The sequence below is a fragment of the Parambassis ranga genome, unplaced genomic scaffold (assembly GCF_900634625.1).
Source record: "Parambassis ranga unplaced genomic scaffold, fParRan2.1 scaffold_21_arrow_ctg1, whole genome shotgun sequence".
Classification (NCBI taxonomy): domain Eukaryota; kingdom Metazoa; phylum Chordata; class Actinopteri; family Ambassidae; genus Parambassis; species Parambassis ranga.
This window is the reverse complement of record NW_021144767.1, coordinates 4,757,163-4,769,183: the sequence shown is the minus strand read 5'-3', so window position 1 is coordinate 4,769,183 and position 12,021 is coordinate 4,757,163. Positions and strand designations below refer to the sequence as shown.

The 12,021-nt window shown below is 44.3% G+C and overlaps 2 long non-coding RNA genes and 1 other non-coding gene across 3 annotated transcripts; 1 reads left to right on the top strand and 2 right to left on the bottom strand.

Annotated features, from left to right (window-relative positions):
* Window positions 1–2,778: 2,778 nt before the first annotated feature.
* trnak-uuu (transfer RNA lysine (anticodon UUU)) lies at window positions 2,779–2,851 on the top strand. Its single transcript has one exon. It is a non-coding gene; the product is annotated as a tRNA-Lys (tRNA).
* A 5,032-nt stretch (window positions 2,852–7,883) lies between these two features.
* On the bottom strand, window positions 7,884–8,682 carry LOC114429819 (uncharacterized). Its single transcript, XR_003669937.1, has 3 exons — window positions 8,647–8,682; window positions 8,178–8,318; window positions 7,884–8,112 (listed from the first exon to the last, which is right to left on the bottom strand). It is a non-coding gene; the product is annotated as an uncharacterized LOC114429819 (long non-coding RNA).
* Window positions 8,683–9,255: 573 nt separating this feature from the next.
* On the bottom strand, window positions 9,256–11,530 carry LOC114429818 (uncharacterized). Its single transcript, XR_003669936.1, has 3 exons — window positions 11,471–11,530; window positions 11,324–11,381; window positions 9,256–9,547 (listed from the first exon to the last, which is right to left on the bottom strand). It is a non-coding gene; the product is annotated as an uncharacterized LOC114429818 (long non-coding RNA).
* Window positions 11,531–12,021: the final 491 nt, after the last annotated feature.

Here is a 12,021-nt window from a genome sequence, read left to right as displayed (position 1 = left end):
TTCTGAAGACAAGAGAAGTATCTCCACTAACTAGCTGAGTCGTCTACACGTCTGAAAAGAGGCTCTGAACGCAATAATAGACGCGTAGCGGACTGTTATCTCAGCCGGTTATCAACTGTTCTCTCACACCCCTGTTATACACTGTTATTCACTGTTATTTCTTACTGGAAACTTTTATTTGACTTATTAGCGGTGCTATGTTTTGTTACGCTAACCCGGAAGTTACGTCAGGACGTTCCGGATGAACAGGGGAGCTCGCTCTCAGACGCTCACAGTAAACAGCGCTTCTTTCATGTAGCGCAGCTTCATTTTTCAACTTTTGCCACACAACTATTGCAGGGACAAAAGAGACATTTACAGCGCGACTGTTTCTGAAAGAATAAGAAAAGATTATAGACTGAGATGCTGTTTCAGAGTCACTGGCAGAAGACTTTTCCACAGATGAACAGCTGGATTGGTGGTTGATAGGTGCAATGTTGATTAGCCCCCCCTGTCTGTCAACCCTAGTGACGTCCATATCTGTGGGCCAACACTTGATGAAGGTCGTCTCTCTTCGTCTGTTAACTCTTCCTAATAAAAATAAAACACGCCACCACGAGGCAAAACATGAGACTTCATATCAGAAAGGCCCTGAAATACTGCTACACTTGGAATTCTAGTAGAGTGTAGTGTTATACCAACCTGCTTTAGTCATGGAGAAGACTGAAGCGAGGCGTCTGTTGATGCTGCTGCAACAGCCGGACTCTGGGACAAAGTGACGTCAGCAGATGTCGGGTTGTCCTCTGAGTCTCTGAAGCAACATGCGGCTCAGCTGGAAAACAGCTTCTGATGGAGCTCTGATAGTCTGACTTCATCTCTGAGAGGAAGAAGAGGGAGAAGCCGCTGCGCAGCGCGCGGACTCTCTCCAGCAGCAAAGTGCAGAGATCATCAGAGCTCCACATGAGCTGAACATGAAGAGACACAGTCCGCTAGCAGCTCCTTCACTGTCGGCCTGCAGCGCTGCTCCCACACTCATCTGGACTCTTTCATCCACACACAGAAAACACGAGCGGAACATTCAGCCTGCAGAGGAGCTGCCTTGGATTGAGTCTCCGCGGTTCTCATGGTGTGTTCAAGGACCGCCTCCCGCTCTCAGCTGATCATAACTACACTCTGACTGTGCTTGTGTTGCAGCTACGAACTGAACATGGCAGAAAAGTCAGAGAGCAACAAACTGCTGTTACATTCATCCTTCAGCTCTGTGTTCTAAGAGTCTGAGAATATGTGGTTTCCTTTATTTACAGTGGTGCATGTCATGTGACTTTACTTATGCAACATGTATGATAATGTTCTGTCTCCTCTCATTTCCAGACGTGCAGCCAAAAACATGTGCAGTGATGATATGTGACGGTATCATCATGGTCTCAGAGAGAAGAGCTGAGTGTCTGTTCTGATCTGTGGATGCTTGTGTCTCTTCTCCCCTGTAGTTTCCTGCTTGTTGCTCCGTCACACGCCCTCTGCTGGTGAGCCGCGTCATTACACACAACCGCTCATGTAATGAAGCGAATTTATAACTTTTGACTTTATGTGGGGGAGGGATTGATTTTGGAATGAGGAGGCTGCAACCTCCGATGGCACCAGGGTTCGATTCCCGGCCAATGCAATGACACTTTTAACTGAGGAACATGTGAGGGTACATATATTCACCTTCACATCTATGCTGTTGTTCAGCATGTTGTTTTTATATGTGTTAACAGACCTATCTGACTTCTGTTAACATCACTGTGACACACACACAGAGGCACTACACTTCACAGACGAGCTTCAGTGGTACAGTGCACATCACATTTGAAACAAGAGCACTTACCATCACTGGTAGTGAAGGTGTCACAGGAAGAATTACTGTGATGTTTTACCTTTAGAGCCTTTTTATAGAACACACTCATTTGATTTAAATTAAGAATGTTTGTTGGTGCAGTAGCCAGCATGAGCACTGTAGATGTCTTTATTTAAAGAAGAAAAAGAGAAAAGACCATGTTTCACCTCTTTCTGAGCCTCGTTAGTGCAGTAGGCAGCGAGTCAGTCTCATAATCTGAAGATTGTGACTTCAACCCTCACAAGGGGCACTTGTTTTAGAGCCAGAATACAGATTACAAAGAGCACACTGTATATTTACATGTCATCCAGGTCATGTTCATAGAGACCACTGAAGCAAGGCTGAAGCTGGGCATTGTTGGGAGCCAGTGTGCAGGGCAATAGTTGCTAGACAGCAAGCCTTATCTAGACATGGAGGACAGTCTCCTCATGGAGGACAGTGATATGCAAAGTGCTCAATGACACAATATTATAACAAATACTTATGAGACATTATATAAGAAAGACCAGTGCATCATGACTTCAGCTCCATTCAAAGCTTTAGGAGGCTTCATGGCCTCCATCACTCCATAAGACTGTTCCATCTGTTCTGCATCTCTGATATGTGCTGGGACGTGGTCGCTTGGATGTTTCACTGCAGCTCATCTAGTAATAATGTGTAACACATATATGAACATCAAGCTGATCATGTCATGCTAAACTGAGTCCTTGGAAGAGAAAACTGACATGTAACAAATAACAATTTCACTTTGTAGATTAAAGCAACATGTGTTTACACCAGAATTGGTCCTGTCAGCTGATATGAACAGGACTTCCTCCTCCACCCCCTCCACTGTCTGCACACACAGGAAGTTCACCCTTAATCAATGCTCTCTGTTTCAGTTAACCTGTCCGCACAGAATTAGTCTCTGACACAACATGTAGACCTGGATAGCTCAGTCGGTAGAGCATCAGACTTTTAATCTGAGGGTCCAGGGTTCAAGTCCCTGTTCAGGTGGAAAGCTTTGTACCTGTGACACAGTTCTAGGATGGCCATGTAGCAGCTCAACTTCACAGAGTTTGCATCTATGTAGATGTTTTTTAGCAAGCACATAACAAACATCAATAAATGTACCCACATGCTGGGAACCACAGGCAGCATGTGGTCCTGACAGCACACAACAGAAAAACCACCATACGTACAAAATGGCCGCTTTAAATAGCTGCTGCCACACCTGGAGTCCTCTCCCATCCCCAGATAGGTGATCTCCTTCTCCCTCCATTACACTTACCCCACCATACACCTCACACCAAATACAATACATATGTACAATAAATACATGGAATTCCTTTTTATTAAAAGCTAAAAGCTGGTTTAAAACTCATAACTAAAATTGTCCTTCCCCCTGCACCTATTTCCTGAGTGGACTGGTCCGGAACCATAAATGCCTGCTTGTTCCAAGAGGGACTCTTTTGACTGTCACCCCTGGCCACAACAAAAGGTAAGAGCTCACACACCATCACACATTAACAATAAACAATCATTAAAAACCCACAATCCGATCATTGTATAGTTAATTCAGCATCTGTTTCTTGTGTCTTACAGATAATACCTACAGCTAGTGATGGGTTTTCAAGGCTTTGTTGAAGCTTCGACACCTGATTCAAGAAAAAGGTTCATTACTCGAGGCTTCAATGACACAGTGCTCGAGTAGGACATCTAGTGGTGAATAAAATGAATTGCGTGTGTGTTATTGGTTCATGGATCGTTTGGCATTTGAATCTCCGTGCAGTCTCGTTCGACTACACTACATGGCTGACACAATAAAATACATTAAACTTTCAGTTTCACTGCACAATTGTTACAAAGTTACATTTGAAGTGGATACATAATAATTAGGGCTAATCAAACATCATGATGAATCCGATTAAAATGTTTAACACAATTAAAGCATTTGCGGCAGAGAACAAGCTGGATGGTGGTGTAGGGGAATCATCGTCGGTTTGGGTGCGAGAGGGTCCGGGTTCAAAACTTATGATACGAATCAGCAAGGTCCTCCACACACACACATGCAAGAGAAACGTGATCAATAACTTTTCTTCTACTAAAATGTACACAATGACAAATTGCGATTAACTGCGTTTAATGCTATGAAATTCTTAGATATAAATAATAAAAAATAAATGTGCATCGTTTGCATCCAAGTAATATATTTAACTCATATTTAAAGAATCTCAAACTGATAAATGTATCAATGTATCTAATATATTTCACTATCTAACTGATTGATCTATTACTATATATTGATATATAGTCATATCCCTGAACACACCGGTCCCACCAAGCGATTACAACAATAAATAATTACTCCATGTTGCTGTGTTTTTATTTTATCAATCATCCCACTGCCACTACACAAACAAAATCATGCTCCCTACATGGGTTAAAGGTGAACTAAAAAAAGATTAACTGTGCTAGCAACCACTGCTAACAGTAATGAAGAGGCCCTTCATTACGGGGGGGACACCTTCTGTGGGTTGGTGGTGAAAAAAAGTACATTAGTATATTATGAAATTATAATATGAAGTAGTTGAGATTTCCTGCAGATTTTAACAGGTTGTTAAACTATTTTAGCTACAGAAGTAAACACTTAATGACTATTTCAGAGACAGATTCAATAAACACTCATTGATTTTAAAACACGGTGACAGAAACTAATTCCAAGTGAAACAACAGTTTTGTCAAACACACTGGTGGCACTACACTAACAGATGATACAAAGCCTCCATATCTGAGGCCTTCTCTCATTTACAGAGACAAAACACTGGCAAATCTCCCTCATGTCCACCTGATAGAGTTTCCCCGTCATCACTCACCTCAGCAAGCATACTTTTGAATTAACAACCAATATAAGTGAGCTTTAAATATATATCATCAATGAAATAACATCAGCATGTTGATTTAACACAGTTCTCTTCATCTGAGTTTCAAAAAGTTGTTGGACCATGAACCAAACTCTGCTTAATGCAGATAATACAGAAACACTAAAAATATTAACTTACAAAAAGATGCATGTCTTTATTTTTATTTGCTTATAAAACTGCTGAATTCACAACAAACCTTGTGGATGTGTTTATAATGATGCCCTGCCTCATCTGCTACATCAGTGTTTCCCTGTTCATATAATGCTCCACTGTGTCCTGACGGTCCATCACATGTGTATTCTTGCTGATAAGAATAGGAGCAGGTGGCTATGTGCACTGGCACAGCGAGGCTGAAGCTAGCAGGCTAACAGGAGCTAACCTGGCCTTATTACAATATGGGTTAATGCTGAAAACAACTCTAACTCTCCGTGTCTTTGTTAGGAATCTCCTCATGTCCATTGTGTGGCGGAGGGAGCAGAAAAGGCAACAACATGTCATCAGACACATAAAACCGTCTACTGTAACTGAAAGTAAACAGCAGCTTCCTCCCAACTTTTCTAAGTTTCTTTAACATCAACCTAACGTCACCTGGGGCCATGTGACAAACAGTCAGGCTTCAGCATGAGCTGGACTTTGTGGGATGACACTGACGTTACCTCCTCCAGCTTCGACCAGCACCGACGGTTCTCTTCACTGTGTTTTACGCTCGCCCGAAGAAACCACTGGCTTTGTTAGGTCTGTTACTATAGTAACGGTATTGCAGCGCTGTGGTAACCAGGAAAACTGGAGGATCCTCAACCGTTGGTAAATGGGACGGTCTGGCCTTCAAAGCACTTCCTGATTGTGGCGCGACGTCATAAATTTTGGTGGCAGTGTTTCCACCAACAGGAGACCAGCTGTTGAGGAAGATTTATTAAAGCTGCAGATTCACATGAGGTCAGAGATCAATTCAAAACAATAAACAATCAATCCCTGCATTATTGTAAACAACACAACAGCTCTGTACACAATCAATTAAACTAACATTACAAATGTGCAAATATTGATCACTTGATAACTGAGCTCCCAGCCATCATTACAATCAAACAATAATCCCGTCGTCTGTGAAAACGAAGCAGAACAGTGTGTTCAACAACTACAGGCTAAAGTCCACTTTGCACATTACACAGAGTGTAAGGCCACACAGGTTGGGAGGAAGAGGAGAGGTGTATGGACCAACACGTTTTCACTCGACCACCTTCAGGTCTGGTCCAGGGTCCTCTGGGCTGCTCAGATAGCAGATCTCTAGACAGTTGTTGTTTTTGCTGCCCTCCTCTGACAGACCAGACGGTGTGATTTGCGGTCGGCTTGTCTTTGTTGCCACACGTAAAGTGCAGCAATCATCAGGGCACAGATGCAGAGCACCAGCAGGAAGGAGACAGCCCACCATGTGTGACACATCCTGGAGGATGTTGAAGGGAAGCTGTTTGGGGGACTTTGCTTTGGCAAAGGACGTCCCACTTCCTCTGCAGAGTCCTCTGTCCTCCCACATCGTCCTGTAATTGCACACACAGGCATCAGACTGTAGCATCAGATGACATCACATCCTGCTGTCACTTTTTATGTTACCTTGCAGACTTGAGACACACGGGAGATCTGCAGTTCGTCCAGGAAGTTAAACTCTTCCCAATTTCACTAAAGAAGAAGTAGAGTTTCTTCTCGGCTTGGTCCAGAGACGAGCCGACAACGATGGGTCTGAAATACAGGAAGTGATGAAAGGAAGTGTCATGTGGTCAGAATACAGAGAAAAGAGATGTGAGAGCATGTGATCAGCTGACTCAGCTGAGTGGACAGGATACATTTTCTTTACAGAACCAAACTGTCTCAATCATGTCAGTGAACAATGAACTGATGGTATCAGATGATAGATCTGATATCTGTAAAAGACTAGTAGAACGTTCAGCTCAGAGGAAGTGAGTCACTGTTCTGTGGCTTGAAGTCAAAGATGTGACATGAAGTGTTTCCATTGTTTCATATTTCTGTGTTGACGACCGAGTGATGAGGCCGCTCTCTCACACTGAGCTGAGACAAACTGTTACAAAAGTTCCGTCCCTCCCTCTTTGTGCAGGTTAGCTAAGAACGGCTACCTGGCTGCTCCTATTTCACATCACACTTGGTTTGAGTGAAGGGATGGAACAGAGCCCGCGTGTCCAGGAGTCTGATGCGGCAGCTGGACTCAAGGATGGTGTTTTGAAGACGTTTCGTCCCCCGCGTCGCTTCATTCGGATCATGCTGCTGTTCTGGTGTGGAATCTGAGTTTTTATGTGTTCAGGGACCGCTGTGGGGGGATCTTGACTCACATGACTAAGATCCCTGTTGTTGGTTAATGGTCAGTTAAGGACCAGACACTGTGCAGGACTAGTTGACGGCCCCATTGTGTTAGGGTTTGGATGGGGTGAAAGCTGCTGGGCAGGTGTTGACAAAAGGACCGATTGTGTGATTTAAAGCTGACCCAGCAGAGTTGATTTACTCCTGGTCCTCTTTGAAGACCAAACCGCGTGAGACCTTTTCAGACCAGGTTTTGTTCAGATATCAGTGCTCTGCCTCACATAACTTTAGCAGAACTCAGATGAAGAATCATGGCTGAAACAGCATTCTCAGTGATTTCTGCTCTCAACAGATCAATATTTTAATTCAGAATGATTGATCCTCTTTGGCATAACAATACAACAGCAGACAACTCACTGAGTACATTCTGGCAGCTGAAGACACATTAGACAGATGAAGACTGTAGAGACACAGAGACAGACAGGTGCTGCTGGTAAGGCTTTCAGTTAACTTCAGAGTCCAGCACAGATCCAGGAAGTGTGTCAGCTTCCACAAACTCACTGGCCACCTCAGCAAAGGGGGGAAAGGTCCTTCTAACTGAAAAGGCTCAGAGAAAAAGAAAACATCTAAAACATCTCACTTTCAATAACGTCTATTCATTTCAGCAGCTCAACTTCTCCCATTCATTCTAAAATCAAAACTTCAGACTAAAGATTTTTCACCTTTCAGCCTGAACCATAGAAATAATAATCTGATTACAATCTGATGAAGACTCAGTCTGTAAAGTAATCTGATTACGATCTGAAGGACTTTGTGGGCAGCTCTCTGTGAGTCATCACATGACTCCATCTGTGAGCAAGGCACTGACCCGAGGCGTAGCTCCAGGCTTTGAAGTGACATGATCAGTGCTGAGGGGCTGCTTAGCAAGGCACCATTGTTTACAGAGCAGCGTTGAGGAGGATTAAATCCAATGACCAAGCATCATCTTCATCTTCATGGCCTCCATCTTAGGCGCTAGACGGTGGAATGGGAGGAAGAGGAGGCCGTCTGCAGAGACACACAGTTGAGCTTTAAAACGTCTTTCTCTCCTGGTCTGGAATGAACCACTGTACCTGTTAGGAGAGGCAGCTGGTGCAACACTTCTGTGCCGCTGGGGTTTGATGTCAGAGGCGTAGTCGGGGGGCTGTAGGAGGTCGGGGTAGCAGGCCGGGGGAGGCTTCTTGGGCAGCACCGGTCTGAGTGGAACCTGATACCTGAAGAATTTATATGTTTACGCTATATCTAAAGTGGAATCTTCATCAAATGTCATCAACCATGATTAGTCGTTCAAATAGCTGATTAGTTTGTTGATTGATTAAATGGGTCGAACTAACCCTGAGAATTTGTAGTTCAGGGAATGTTATCAGAATCTACATAAATCCAGGACCTGACGCTCACCTGTGTCCCTGACCAATCAGCTTACACCAGATTTCAGGTGAGTTCAATAATCACTGTGATCAACCACCTGATCACATTACCTGATCAATCAAGCGGCTTCTCTACTCAGCACTATCAGAGGCTGCAGCCAGAGGCAGGTCGTACCTGTCCAGTTGTGCAGGGGTCAGGGGGGAGTGGCTTGTTGGGTGGAGCTGGTTGACTCGCTAGCAGCTGAGAGGTTAGTGATGAAGAAGAGCAGAAGAGGAAGAGTAGAGCCTTAGCAATGGGATGCTGTGTACTGAGCTATATTGTGAAATTCTGTTAAGTGATCACAGCATGCAGACAGAAGTGTGACGCCCCCTACTGTACGAACAGAAGATGTCCTATGACTTTTACAGTACTTTTATATTCCACATCATATTTAATGCTGTTTCTCCTCCAACCAGCAGGTGGAGCTGCAGCCTGATCTGATCTGTACATGAACTGCAGACAAACACTCAACAAAGAAAACCGCCGGGGTGGGGGGGTCGGGGGGCAGTGATGACCAGGAAAGAGAGTGACATCACAGAATTCTCCATCTTTACTGATCTGCCACAGGCCAGTGCTGTAGCTCTCAGTCTGCCCTGATGGTGGCAGTGTGTAGATAGAGAGGACTTCATAAATGATACACTATTACCTAATTATTCTAATAATCACACATTAACACGGAAACAGCACATGGACACCGGCAGGCAAGGTTACCTGTGGCTGAGGTTTTAGAGCGGGATCAGGGGGGAGTGGCTTAGTGGGAGGAGCAGGTCTGTCATGAACCTGACAGGAGAGAAAACAGGAAGCAGAGACAGAGTGACAGAGCTGCACAGAGGTCAAAGGTCAAACAGGCAAGGTTGCCTGTAGCATGTGATCCAATCACAGCTGTGCCATGTGATGTGGTCACCTCACACGCTAATCCCAGGTGTGAACAGTCACTGACTCTACATGGACCCCAGACCAGGACCTGCAAGTCCAGCTGTACCTGGGAGGATGAAGAGGAAGATGACAAGCAGAGCAACATGGACAGGATCCGACTCTGAACACACAGAGAGAGAGAAGGTGACAGGTTAGTCACAGTCCGTCAGGAGGTCAGAGTGTGCGTGTGTCTGTGTGTCAGTGAGTGTGTGTGTGTCAGTGAGCAGTCAGCGTGTGTGTGCATGTGTCTGCAGTCAGAGTGCAGTCAGTCAGTGTGTGTGTGTGTGTGCAGTCAGAGAGCAGTCAGAGTGTGTGTGTGTGTGTGTGTGTGTGTGTGTGTGCGCAGTGTGGAATTATATAAGGTTACCTATGCACTGACATGATACAGAGCACATATTTACTCGTATGTATGCTTTCACTCAGAGAAAAAGGGAGGTTTTCACACTCTTTCACACAAACATCCTCCGTTACAGGGAGTTCGGGAGGATGTTATCATTCCTGGAACCCTTTTGATGCGGTGAAGGCGAAGCACTGGGAGGCATCGGACGTAAGATAAATCATCCAACATAGGAGGGATACAGAGCGTTTCACAGTCATAAATATGTTAGACCAATTATTATAATTGGTAGGTGGGAATAACAGGGCAACATGTCCCAATATGGTAATACCAACGAAGGTCTTGAAAAACTGTTGATCTATTATGCAAATAGATTATGCAAATGTACCTCCACGAGCCTGTGTCCAGGGAGGGGCAGAACACTTATGGAGGGGAGTGAAGCAGACTGAAAGGCCTGTGTTCACTGAGTGTTCTCCCTTTGCAAAGGCGAAACTACAAACCCAGGGTATTGTCTTTCACTCAATGTTCTGAATACAGAAGACGGAGTCTGACAATCCGGGGTGACCAGGGAAGGTCACGACAGCAGTCAGAGTGTGTGTGTGTGTGTGCAGTCAGAGAGCAGTCGGAGTGGGCGCGGTGCGTGTCTGCAGTCGGAGTGTGCGCGCGTGCGTGTCTGCAGTCGGAGAGCAGTCAGAGTGTGTGTGTGTGTGTGCAGTCGGAGTGCAGTCAGTGTGTGTGTGTGCGTGCAGTCGGGAGTGCAGTCAGTGTGTGTGTGCGTGCAGTCGGGAGTGCAGTCAGTGTGTGTGCGTGCAGTCGGGAGTGCAGTCAGTGTGTGCGTGCAGTCGGAGTGTGTGTGTGCAGTCAGAGTGCGTGCGTGCGTGTGTGTGCGAGCAGTCAGAGTGTGCGCGTGTGCGTGTCTGCAGTCAGTGTGCGCGAACTGTGTCTCTCTCTCTCTCTCTCTCTCTCCAAAATGCCAACAGGCAGAATGACCGTTTGATATAATAACCACAATATTGCTCCTCACGTGAACTATACTTTATACTATGGTGGAGCATTTGTATATTACTACAGGTTTCATAGTTTTTTTATGTTATTTGTTTTATATGATTTTCTTCCATACTTTTTGATGCCACTTGGTGAGAATTAATTACTCTGATTACTCTTATTACTTACTCTGTACTGAACACTATTTACTTTGATGACAGCAAGGGAGAATATTTTTTTCCAACAGACTAATAATTCAAAAGTAACATTGTCTGATGTAAAATATTTGCATGAAACACAAACGGCTCTCTGCATCTCAGAGCAAAAATCTCTTTCTATAGTATAAATCAGATCACTTAACTGTGTAAACTTTATAACAGTCCTGTGATCCTATGATGAATAAGTATGAATGCATGCACAGCTAGATGTTCAGTCACTTTCACTACCGCTCTCCGAATTCACATAGCAGTTGTCCTCTCCTGTGTTCCCTATAAACCACAAAACCACAAGAGGGCGAATCATTCTCACTGAAAGTAGGTATTATCACAAAAATTAAGTCAGTCTCCAGCAGCTTACCGTTTGGTGTTTCTTCCTCGTCGTCAAGGTGATCCATGTCGTGACTCACAAAAATATTCTAGAAAGATAAATCACCTTTGAAATCAATCAAAAGATGATGTGGAAAAATTCTATATTTCTGCTGCAGACTGAACACAAGTTGAGTACCTTAGTCCTGACAAGTCTTTCCCAGTGTCCCTGCTGCTGTTTGACTAGTTTGAGAACGGGTTGGTTGGACTTCATTTCCCAGCAGCACTGTTCAGCAACAATATTCTGGTAAAGCTCCAGGTCGGCTCTGTACTGACGACCATTCACTCTGCCACTGCAGAACAAAAAGAGGGCATCAACACACTCCAAGTTTCCTCCATACCAGGTCACTTGTTTGCAATTCTGAAGCATTTAAGGCAATTTACGATTTCAATTTGCAAAAACACAAAAGGGAACATTAATATTCTACATTGTTTCATGATCATCTCTCAAACTCTATAATCTCCCCCTATATCCCTCCTCATTCTTTGTCAGGGTGAACCAATAAACCACTATAATTCCTTGGAAGCTTCCCACAGGTGAGCAACCACAAGGAATCATGTATACTGACAGTCAAGAAATGCACCAACAACCAAGTTACCTATTTGCTGCTGATAGAAGGTCTTAGGAATCAGATGGGCAAGCTTTATTCTACTGTTATGTAATGTATACAATGAAAATCTGACACAAAT